This window comes from Melitaea cinxia, chromosome 13 (assembly GCF_905220565.1).
Source record: "Melitaea cinxia chromosome 13, ilMelCinx1.1, whole genome shotgun sequence".
NCBI lineage: Eukaryota > Metazoa > Arthropoda > Insecta > Lepidoptera > Nymphalidae > Melitaea > Melitaea cinxia.
In genome coordinates this window covers 15,870,262-15,881,947 of record NC_059406.1, presented here as the reverse complement: position 1 = coordinate 15,881,947, position 11,686 = coordinate 15,870,262, and the positions used below count along the sequence as shown (strand labels likewise).

Genomic DNA, 11,686 nt, shown 5'->3' with positions numbered 1-11,686 from the left:
ATTTAACAACAAAAAGATTATTTCAATTCGAACTTGTTGTTCCTGGGATTAGCGCGTTTAAACAAACAAACAAATTAACGAACATCTCAGCTTTATAAAATCTAAAGATTTGCTTGCAAAAATTGTCGTATCTAATAGATATCGTTTGGTTATTTTATATTTATCTGGGAGGTAAGTACTCGCGCGCGTGGTTTTCCCCCCGTAAATCCCGATTTTGCAGAAATTTCAGGATTAAAAGTAGCATATATATCGGCGTACAAATTCTTCTATTTTCTAGTGAAAATCCCACCAAAATCGATTCAGCTATTCTAAAGGTTAGCCCGGACAAACAGAAAGATAGACAGACAAAAAATTAAAATCGTTTGCTTTTGTATCGTGTAAATAACTTAATGTACTTGATACTAACTTAACGTACTTTGAAATCACAGATAGACACTTCAATTTTATTTATATGCAGGTATAAAAATACGAATAACCGCTTGAGCTTAAAATAAAATGTACGATTTAAATTTATAGTTCCAATGAAATGCATTTTTACGCGCTTTAAAATAGTGAATTGAAAATATTATAAACTCGAAACGATTATATGAAAGGCTTATAATGTATTGAAATGAACTTATTAAATTATAAATAAGCGACTTTGAAAAATAACCTTATTACTAGCACGAAGACGCACTCAACTGCAACGGATTTCACAAAAGCCTTTGACACTTCACATCTTATAAACCTCACGACTCGCTGGTTCCTGCTTATACTAGTTTTCAATTTGTACATTGAAAGAGATTTTATCTAGACTTCATTTTATTATTGTCGAAGCTTTTATGAATTCAATTGAAAGTAAGAATAACGTTCTTTATGTTACGGGATTTATAGTTCAAAGTGAAAATCCAATAAAACTATTTACCGTCGTTGACATAAGCATTTGTATTTGGCAACGTTTTCTTAATGATCTTTATAGTGGTAAATTAAAATGACATGTTATGAGGTTGTTATGAAACGAATTGTGAACAATTACTTTTGATTATCCTTGTACTCCTACACTTTGTATGTGTATTTAAAAAGCAACAATGTAATATTTTGAGTAAACTTTGGAATTTAATAGAAAGGTTGATTAGTTCTCATTAATGAGACCAACAAGTGGTACTCTTAGAAGCTACGGAAGAGTGATTTAAATTTAGTCTGTTGATTATATTAGTAATCAGAATTTTTAAAAAATAGCTCAAAGAAGATTGAATATTACACTAACAAATGAATAAATATATATTAAATGCCTATTATAAATGAATAGCACTAAAGCTATTGGCACACGTTCCAACATTATACGTTAAGCACAGCGTCAGTCCGCGATCCATATGCACCTAATCTGATCAAGGCTTACTATTAAATATTAATCACCGAAAGCAGAACCTTCCAACGTTGACATCCAGAAAATCACAGTTCAGATTACAATTAAAAACGCAATATAAAAATCAATACCGCGTGTTTGTAATCGCAAACCAAAATTGGTAGACATTGCAATTTATCGTGGTTTAAACCAAGCACAATTCGTAAGCGCATTCGACCGTGTTCAATCAAATCCAGGCCCATTTCTACGTTTCGATTTGAAACATTTCACGGTGCCGTTTTAAATTGGTTTGTTCGCTGTTCATTGGACAGGACGAAACAAGACTTACGTTAACTTGCTAAATCAACTGTTACACGTAAAGCAGTATTTTGTTCACATTTAAAATTGGTTGCCTGCTGTACTTTAGTTATACCTAAAATATAGCTTTCCATTTTTTGTTCTTTAATTTTCCATTTGAGTTGTACTTATTAATATTCTTATAAGGATTATGTACGTCTTTACCGGTAAATATAACGAAAACGATTCCCAATTTTTATCGTACAACTACAAAAAGCGTACGGTCCACCTAATGGTAAACGATTATTATTATCGTAGCCTATGGAACATCACAAGCGCGTTGCCGACGAAAAATTTAATACCATTTAGAAACATTTTTTTAAAATTCTTCTATAGCACAAGTTGAAATTTAAATGTAAGTCTTAAAGTCCTTAACTTCATTTGACTAAAGGCAATTCGAATTATACTTCATTCAATTAACTTATGAATGTTCTTTCAAATATTTAAAGTTACTTTTGATTCAGTGAACGTCTGGATAATCTAATTTATCTACCTTTTCAAGAAAAGTATCTTGTAGTGAATGTGAACATAAGCTCTCAATAAGATAACATCTAAAGGTACAAATGTACCTATAACGGTAACTTTGTAGATAAAATCAATCGAACATTAGAAATCTATTTAATGTGTGTTTTCTGGAACAGGTTACAGAATATAATGTAACTATGGGGCAAGTTAATTTTTTTAAGGTTTACTTTTGCGTAGGTAATGTAACGGTATGTACCTTTTATTCTGGTCCGAAGCTTTGATGTTTTTGTTCAAGTTTTTAGAAATTCAAATCAGCGTAATTGAAAGTTTAGTAATGTTTCGTCATCTTTGGCTCATCTAACAACTATGATTTTGATTTTTTTTACTTTTTTAATTTAAAACATACTATACAACAAACGCAATACTCAAAAACGGCAGTAAACATTAATATTGACGAATCAAAAACAAAGCAAAACGAGAGAAAACATCGATAAAAAATTCATTTCTAACACAGCACTACATAATTTTGCAAGTGCAAAAACATAAAAGTTAAAAAAAAGCGACGCTAGTGTCACCGATATCGATAGAAATTTTCATTTGTAACACTTTTCTGTATTTGCTTAAAGTCTGAATGAGATGAATGACGAGAAGTACAAAGTTATCCAGAACAAAGAACTGCATGAATACGTGAACCAAAAATAACGCTTGGTGGAACACGAGATCGAGTTCCACAGTATTGAGTTTTTAAATGTCATCATCGGTATTAAAGCATACTTCAGAGAGTACGTGTTATCAGAATAATGTATGGAGATTTTAGAAATAAATTTGCACAAAATTAATGTGAAATGCTGCTACATTAATTGTGTTTCAATGATTAATCTTTGATATTTAATGTACGAGTGTTTTGATATAAAAATAAAATAGTAATTGTCACAGAACTGTGTTGCATTGTGATATACATTAATTGATATAATATGAAAGTTGTCAGAAATAAATATTATGCATTAACAGAAAATATAATGACTTGATATAGTAATAATAGATTTCGAAATAAGAAAGGTTTCGTTTTAAGTCCTTTCGATTTTTATTCGAGTGGTTTTGTACTGTCACTAAAATAACTTTAAACGTGAAATAAATAAACAAAAATTTTACATAAATAAAATATTTTGTTTAAATACGTAGTTTTTTTATAGCATTCATCGCAGTATCTTTAATTATATCCTTCAAGTGAGTTAAGTCACGTGAGGCGCTTCTGCTAAACTAATCCTAATACCCATGTAATGATCCAAGTTCCACAACCTAATTGCTTTCTAGGTTGTCAACTTCAGCTTCTCATGTCAAATGCATAAACACAATTACACACAGACAGATGATGGAACTATAAATAAATGATAACTTTATAACATTGTTTTTAGTTTATTACTTTGAAGATATTTTTATTTTATTTTAGTGCGTTTATCAGGTACTCTGATTTCGGGCTTAGTAATGATTGCGATGAAAAATAACCAGTTTTATGTTATATTTAACTTCATGACTCCCAGAGAAAGCGAGGATGTGGTTACAAAAAATTTATTATCTTTGAGGTTTTAGAGGAAGCACTAAAAAAATCGGTCCAAATGACTTACACAGGCAGACATTGTAAGTATTATAGGTGGCGACGCGTTGGCGACGCGGTCACAAGACTGGCTGTTGTGCTGGCTGTTGCCGGTTCGATCCCCAGCTGCGACAGACATCTGTATTGGCTATGTAGATGTTTGTCGTAGTCTGAGCGTCTGTTTTTGTTTATAAATATAATTGTATTTGAGAAAATCCTACTGGGGGCCGTTGAGCTTGTAGCATTTATTTATTTTATTAGTAATTTGTTAGTATAAGGACCGTACACAACCTTGAGGATGATAAAAACAAGGTTGACAATATGAAACAAAATTCTATTTATTCGTAATTATATAGCAGTCTTCAGGCTAGAGTTTGTACCGAGCTAATATGGAGCAATTTGCCTCCGCCGAGGGCGCTTAAATTAGATTTGCGACAATCCGACGCTATGTATGTCCATGCGTCATCTTGTGAATACGTGGCGAGCGATTCCAAAAAGATGTACTGAAATCTTTTGGTCGCGTTGATCAATTAGAAAATATGGAAGTTGGTACATTAATCCTTCGCTTCACGCTCAAGCTTCTTAATTATAATAACAATTGTTCTTAATAAAACACAATTGTCTAATATGATATTTTATTAGGATAAGTAAGCTTTCTTTTCTTCTTTCTTGTAAATCTTTTCGAAATTCAAATTTTCCACAGCACGCTTCCAATTTAGCTCAAATTAATTTTTATTCTTAAAAAATTTCGACAGAAAAATTACTTTTCGCCTTTGGACAAAAATTTCAGTTATTAATTTTAAATTTGGAATTTAGAAAAAATGAAAATAATAAAATAGGAAAAATTTGATAACGCAACATAACTTAATAGCTTTTTAAATTATTAAGGACGAACAATAACAAAACAAGGAAATCTAGTCCAGAAACTATTGAAAACAAGTCTAAAAATATTCAAAATCTTACATCATCAAGACAATGACTGCCTAAAGCGAACGCGCTAATAAAATTCAAAAAGGCGTGTTTCAATGGTATGATTGCTGCCATAATTGTGAGGTCAATGAGATAATACTCGTATTGCGATCGTGAAACATTGACATTACGTATCGTTGTTGTTCGTTACTTTCATTACTTTCATCCTTATGTGTGGGTGTGAGTGGGTCTATTAGGCTTTATTAGAAAAATTATAGGTATAGGTATTATTCTAATTCGCATAAATCTAGTTACCTTCATTAAACATAATAATTTAATACAATTATATTTCTTAGTACCCGCACTAGTCGTACTTACATAGGTATATATCAAAAGTGAATCTTAAAAATGTGCGCCCACATACATTCCGGACAACTACGCCAAAATGGGCATTTTTTTTTGTTGTTGTTATGTTCGATATTGTCAGAATAAGATTAACATTTAAAAAAAATTATAAAAAACGTTTTATTCACAAAAAAATGGCGAAACGAAATTGGCGGAAAAAATCTATTTACGAAAATTAGTGTGAATTAAATATTTAAATTTTGGTATAACGAAACAAATATTATTGATTTGGATCCTAGTCTACTGCAGTCTCGAATTTGTGCTGCGTGATTTGTGAAAACACGCAGGTGCTTGGGTAGTTTTGAGGGTAATAATTTGTCAGTTGTTGTCGTTCTTATTTGAAATGGCTGTTTCGCTGTTTCGTTGTTATTTGAAATGGCTGTTCCTCGAATGGCTGTTTTGTTGGCGGATTATTTTATTGTTTTGCTTAACAAGATTAGACATTTCCGTAGCAGTGGTGGATTATCACATTGTTATAGTAGTTATAGTAGTTGCAGTTGACTGATTTCGTATACTTTATTTTTATTGGTGTATTGTAAACAAAAAAAAATGTATTTTAATATCTAATTTCAGCTTATCTTTCATCACCATCATCGTTTTATTTCATTAATGAAAAAGCAAAAATCCCAAAAAAATACGCACGGTCCTAAAAAAATACGTTCTAATAGTTTTTTAAAAACGCTTTTAAATAAATAAAAAAATTGCGTACGTACAAAGTATGTCAGAAGTGAAACTTCTTTGGCATATTCAAAAAAACTATTTAAAAAAAAAAACAAAAAGCCAACGTCACGCAGTGTTCCCAGGCGGTCACACATCCAAGTACTGACCGCACCCGACGTTGCTTAATTTCGGGGATCGGACATGAACCGGTGTATTCAACGCGCTATGGACGTTTAAAATTCGTGACACCGTGACGCGTTTGATTCGTAAATATTCTATTCCCTCATGCGCCTAAAGAGATTGCACTTCAAAAATGACGTCATACAAATAACGCTAACAAAAAGACACTTTTTAATCGTCACATCACAAATTTATTAAATCAAAAATTCATTAACTATCATTATAAATTCAGTTTAGGAACTAGGTACAGTAAGAAATCAACGTCGTAAGAAGACAAACGATAGAAAATTTGAAAACAAGTCATGTGAATAAAATCTAAATTCGACGTGGCGGAATATTCTGGAGATAGACGTTTTCATTTTTCGTGGAAAGCATGCGCTATTCCTTGAACATTTTCTCTTTGACGTGCAAATACGAAAACGGAAATGCTTTACGACTACGTCAGTTTTCATGTTAGGAACTGGAATTCGAATTTAGAATTTATATCGTGTTTTTTTTATGTCCTGCTTTTTTTGTCTGTTGATTTAAAATCAAGGGAGTTTGAACAAAATTATTGTGCAAATTGTACATTACCAGTTGCATACGAGAATAAAAGTGAGAATTATTACATCATATGCTACATATCGTTTTCAAGAACAAGAAGAGAAAGAAGAAATATACTTTATTGTGTATATTACAAGCTAACATACATAGGTATCTTTAAAAATAAAGATTTGAAATATTTATTGAAGTAAATAACATTTCAGATAAAAAAGCCGATTTCTTTTTCCTTAACAATTTGACATTGATTTTAGATTTCTTCATTTTTAACTCTAAATAACATAAAACTTCTTTATAAACTTACACCGCGCTACGAACGAAATAATCAAAAAGCTCTCCCCAAAGTTGTTTAACCGGAAAGCGCTTATCGGAATTTCCCCATTCGAAAACGTTCAAAGTTTCTAGAACAGTTTCAGGAAATTCGGTAACGCTTTCAGTGCGTTTCCAAACATGGATTAATGCTAAGCGTTCAGTGTTTGGTTGATAAAGCAAACCAATAATAACTTTACTACAGTAATTTCTAAAAGCACTTCCAAATAGCTATTTGACGATAATTATAATAATGAGAAGCTACCATTAATTCTTCCATTCATTCGATGAATAGCTTCCGACGTTGCCATAACCACAGCTAAATAGTATTGCTTTCAAGCAGTGTTGTGTTTCTGTAGTGAGTAAGGTGATCAGAGGTCAGAGGAGGGTCGTGGGTAGGGTCGACAACACACTTGCGATGCTTCTGGCGTTTATAGACTACGGTAATCCCTCACCATCAAGTGAGCCGTATGCTTGCATATTATATACTTTATTGCACTCATAAAATACATGTAGAAACAACATAATAATAATGTTTATGGCAAAGGTGGACTTATCGCTGAAAGAGATTTCTTCCAGTCAACCCATGGTCATGACTAAATACTTTGTATAGCAAGGCAAACAGTGCAAGAAGTATTTACTTAAGGAAAATTGTTACTGACCTATTTGAAAAAAAATTGGTTGTCTGTAAAGACAACGTCATAACAAAACATCTCCTCAGACGCATAGGCCAATCGAGTACAATAAGCGTAACGGGACAATGAGTCCTCCTTTTTCGTGCATACAGCCGGCGTTCATCGATTTATTAGACGTTGTCACGTCTAAAATGTAGCACAGATAATTTTGCGACTGTCGTGTCGAAACACGAAGGAAATTAATCAGACGCTCCTACTAATAGCAATATTTTTAAAATTTATAAAAACACATTAGGAGGTACCGTTCAACAACAATAACGTCAAGAACAAGTGTTCATTATTGCAAATGAACAACAGAGTTGTCCTGAGATGTTTACAAGAGTTGTGCAAGAGGTGGCCTAATGGCTAAAGCAGCTAACTCTTATGTAGAGGAAATAAATTAACAAAACAATAACAAACATATCAAAAAATAAATATAAAAATACAAATATAGTTTGTTTAAAAATCTGCAGAAAATTATTTAAAAATTAATAATTATCTAATTAAATTATATGTACTGGATTACACCCTCCAACTGCCATAGCTTACATGATATCATTCATGTTTTTAATTTAAAAAAAAAACAAAAATATTTGCATAAGTCGTGCAAGATATGACCAATTTTATATTAAAACTAGCTGACTCAGCAAACGTTATCTTGCCTCTAAACGCTATTTAAAAATAGGGGTTCATCATTACAGCCTATACAGTCCACTGCTGGACATAGGCCTTCACAAGTTGACGCCAAAAATAACGTGAACTCGTGTGTTTTGCCCATAGTCACCACGCTGGGCAGGCGGGTTGGTGACCGCAGTACTGGCTTTGTCGCACCGAAGACGCTGCTGCCCGTCTTCGGCCTGTGTATTTCAAAGCCAGCAGTTGGATGGTTATCCCGCCATCGGTCGGCTTCTTAAGTTCCAAGGTGGTTGTGAAACTTTGTTATCCCTTAGTCGCCTCTTACGACACCCACGGGAAGAGAGGGGGTGACTAAATTCTTTAGTGCCGTAGCCACACAGCACAGGGGGGCACACAGCAATAGGGGTTGGTAAAAACCAATTTGGGGAAAAAATTAAAAAAATTAGGGGTGGACTACCCTTAACATTTAGGGGGATGGGAAATATATGTTGTTCGATTCTCAGGTCTACCCAATATACACACAAAACTTCATGGGAATCGGTCATGCCGTTTCGGAGGAGTCTAACTACAAACACCGCGACATGACACGAGAATTTTATATATTAGATGCATTTTTTTACAGAAACTACGATATTTCTGACGATTCTTCTCTGCAGCAATCTGCATTCTGAATCGGTGGTAGCCTCACTTTTAACCATAATTATTGATTTGATTTCATCTCGTCTACGACCGGCCGGCAAGGTTACGGCGTTTATCATTTATTCCTATTAATTGTTATATGACCTATAAATACCAGTTCTATTAATAACATACGTGTTAACACGAACGATTTGACATAAATAGGACAAACTTTTTAACAAAACAACGTGACATTCGCACCAGCTGAGGTCACGGCGAGACTTGCGTGAGACTCGTCCAATCAACGTGGAGCCCTGTCAGGCGATTCATTACACGTGCAATGTAATGTAAAATGTAGTTACGGGAGGGGCAGGGGAGGTCGAGGATACTGGTCCCTTTATGAGTCACGATTGAGTCAGCGCTAACATTTCGTCTGGTGAATTTTAAATCATTTTCTTGTTTAACAATTACGTTGTTGCCGTGTTAGGTTTTGTTCCTAATTGTTATATAATATTACATTATGAATGGGTGTTACTGATAATTCATAACTTGATATTTATTTCAAGCATCATACATATATATTATAGCTTAAGTACTAAATATATAGACAGTTGCTAGTAATTAGTTTTGAAGTTATACTTCTTTTGGGAAAAATTATGAGCGTAAATTTTTACGATGCGCGCGTACTTAAAGTTAGCTTGTGAACAAAGAAGTTGATGAAGTATAACATCTTACGTGCGTACATTACACACACACTTTTTTTATTAATAATAATGAATTAACAATACATGTCTTATTCAATTATTTATAACAAAACATAACACGTTTCAAAATTAAAAATTTAGACATTCGTAAACTACCAAAACTCACGACAGCGATCAATTATGACATACTGTTTTTTGATGTGTGAAAGCACAATTTGGGTCAATAGGTTTTCGACATTAGAGTGTTAACAGTAGAACACTAGACGCTATTGTTTATTCTAGTGACTAGACTATACCTAGGTCTACTTTATTTAACCTTCTTGCAAGACTGATATGAATGTAAATAAAGAAACATAAATATGAAAACGATGTCGAAATTGACCTAGTATTTTTTTTTATTTCACTAGGTCGGCAAACAAGCGTACCTACGGCTCACCTGATGGTAAGCGATTACCGTAGCTTATAGACACCTGCAACACCAGAAGCATCGCAAGCACGTTGCCGACCCAATCCCCAATCCCCCCAGGAGCTCTGGTCACCTTACTCACCAACAGGAACACAATACTGCTTGAAAACAGTATTATTTTGCTGTGATACAATATACTTGTTTTAGCTTGTATTTGTCTCTGAACTTGCTTACTAGAGATGGAATTTTGACGAAAGCTCCGTGCAAATTGTGTGAAAAACCTTTAGTGGGCAACACTAGAGGTAGATAGATTATTGAAAACGGCCGTAAGACAAGCGCTGAAATAACTTTACATAGTATTCAATCAAACAATAATTCAGAATTAAATTTTTCATTTGATACTAGAAGTTTTTTTTTCACTTTATCATTCTTGCGCTTATGAGTCCCGCGGTAACATCATTTCTCACCACCATGGATAGACTGGTAGAGATCTCTTACAGAGATAAGTTCACCCTTGCCAACATCCTTTGTGAAAATGACTTGTAATTATGTTTTTTTTAAAGTGCAATAAAGAATATATATAAAAAATTAAAGTTACATTAATAACTTAAAATAATACTTATTTCATAAAAAAAATATTAATATAAGGTATTTAAAATAATGTTTTTCGCGAACGAGAAAAAAACCGACTTCAATTATATCGACCAGTACAACGTAGATCGACGAAAAAATAGTCAAGTAAATACGCGTTATCAGAGAAAATTCAAGAAGTAATTCTCAGATCTAGATTAACTTTAAATGGGATCACATAAAAGCACCAAATTAAAAATAACCTCCTCGGTTTTCGAAGTCGGTTAATAAAGACAGTGTTTCTAAACACTGAAATTAATAGGGAAGGAGTATTCTTTTTACTGTTAAAATGCTAAATTAAAATGTTCATCATCATCATCATTTCACCCGATCACAGTCCACTGCTGGACATAGGCCTCAAGTTCACGCCATTTTTGGTGTGGACTCGTGTGTTTTGCCCATAGTCACCACGCTGGGCAGGCGGGTTGACGACCGTGTGGTGTGATATTAAAATTTTAAGGTCACCTAACAGGTACGTGAAATTTCTATATCCTTGATATTACCAACGTAACATGAACTAAAAGGCCATTCTTTAAAAAATCGTTAAAAAATCTATCGACACCTTTGAACATGCGACCTTGTATCTAATTCGAACATGATTTGACAAATCTTAATAGAAACGATCGTATGTTGCGTAAGAACGGACCTTATGCCTCATACACTAATGACTATATCAGAATGTAATGTAATTTGTAAGCAATCACAAAGTAATACAGCGCGTTGTCTGTCTTTAAAACGACCGCTTGCTACCATTAACTTGCTGAAGTAGGCACAGCAGGTTTCATGCTCAAAATATGGAGCAGCCCGACTGGGGTAGCACCTCAACCTTACAGAAGATCTAGTTGGGAATGCTTTTAGCCTTTTGTACAATTATTTAATGTATTGTGCAATAAAGTATTAATAAATAAATAAGATCACAGCTTAATAATACTGTTTTCAAGCAGTATTGTGTTCCTGTTGGTGAGTAAGGTGACCAGAGCTCCTGAGGGGAATTGGGAAGAAGATCGGAAACGCGCTTGCGATGCTTCTGGTGTTGCAGACATAAGCTATGATAATCGCTTACCATCAGGTGAGCCGTACGCTTGTTCGCCGACCTAGTCATAATATGAAAAAGGAACACTGCAGTACAACTTTTAAATTTATTTGTATGAGAAAATGAGAAATATATATAATAATATTTGTAATTAATATTTGTGCATGACACAACTTTACATATTATCAAGAAAGCTTAGGCTATAAAACATTACGCTCTATTACGTAAAACTCGTATCGTAA

General features: G+C 33.4%; 1 pseudogene; it reads right to left on the bottom strand.

Annotated features, from left to right (window-relative positions):
* Nucleotides 1-5,832: 5,832 nt before the first annotated feature.
* Nucleotides 5,833-5,951, bottom strand: LOC123659336 (annotated as a pseudogene).
* Between the last annotated feature and the right edge of the window lie 5,735 nt (nucleotides 5,952-11,686).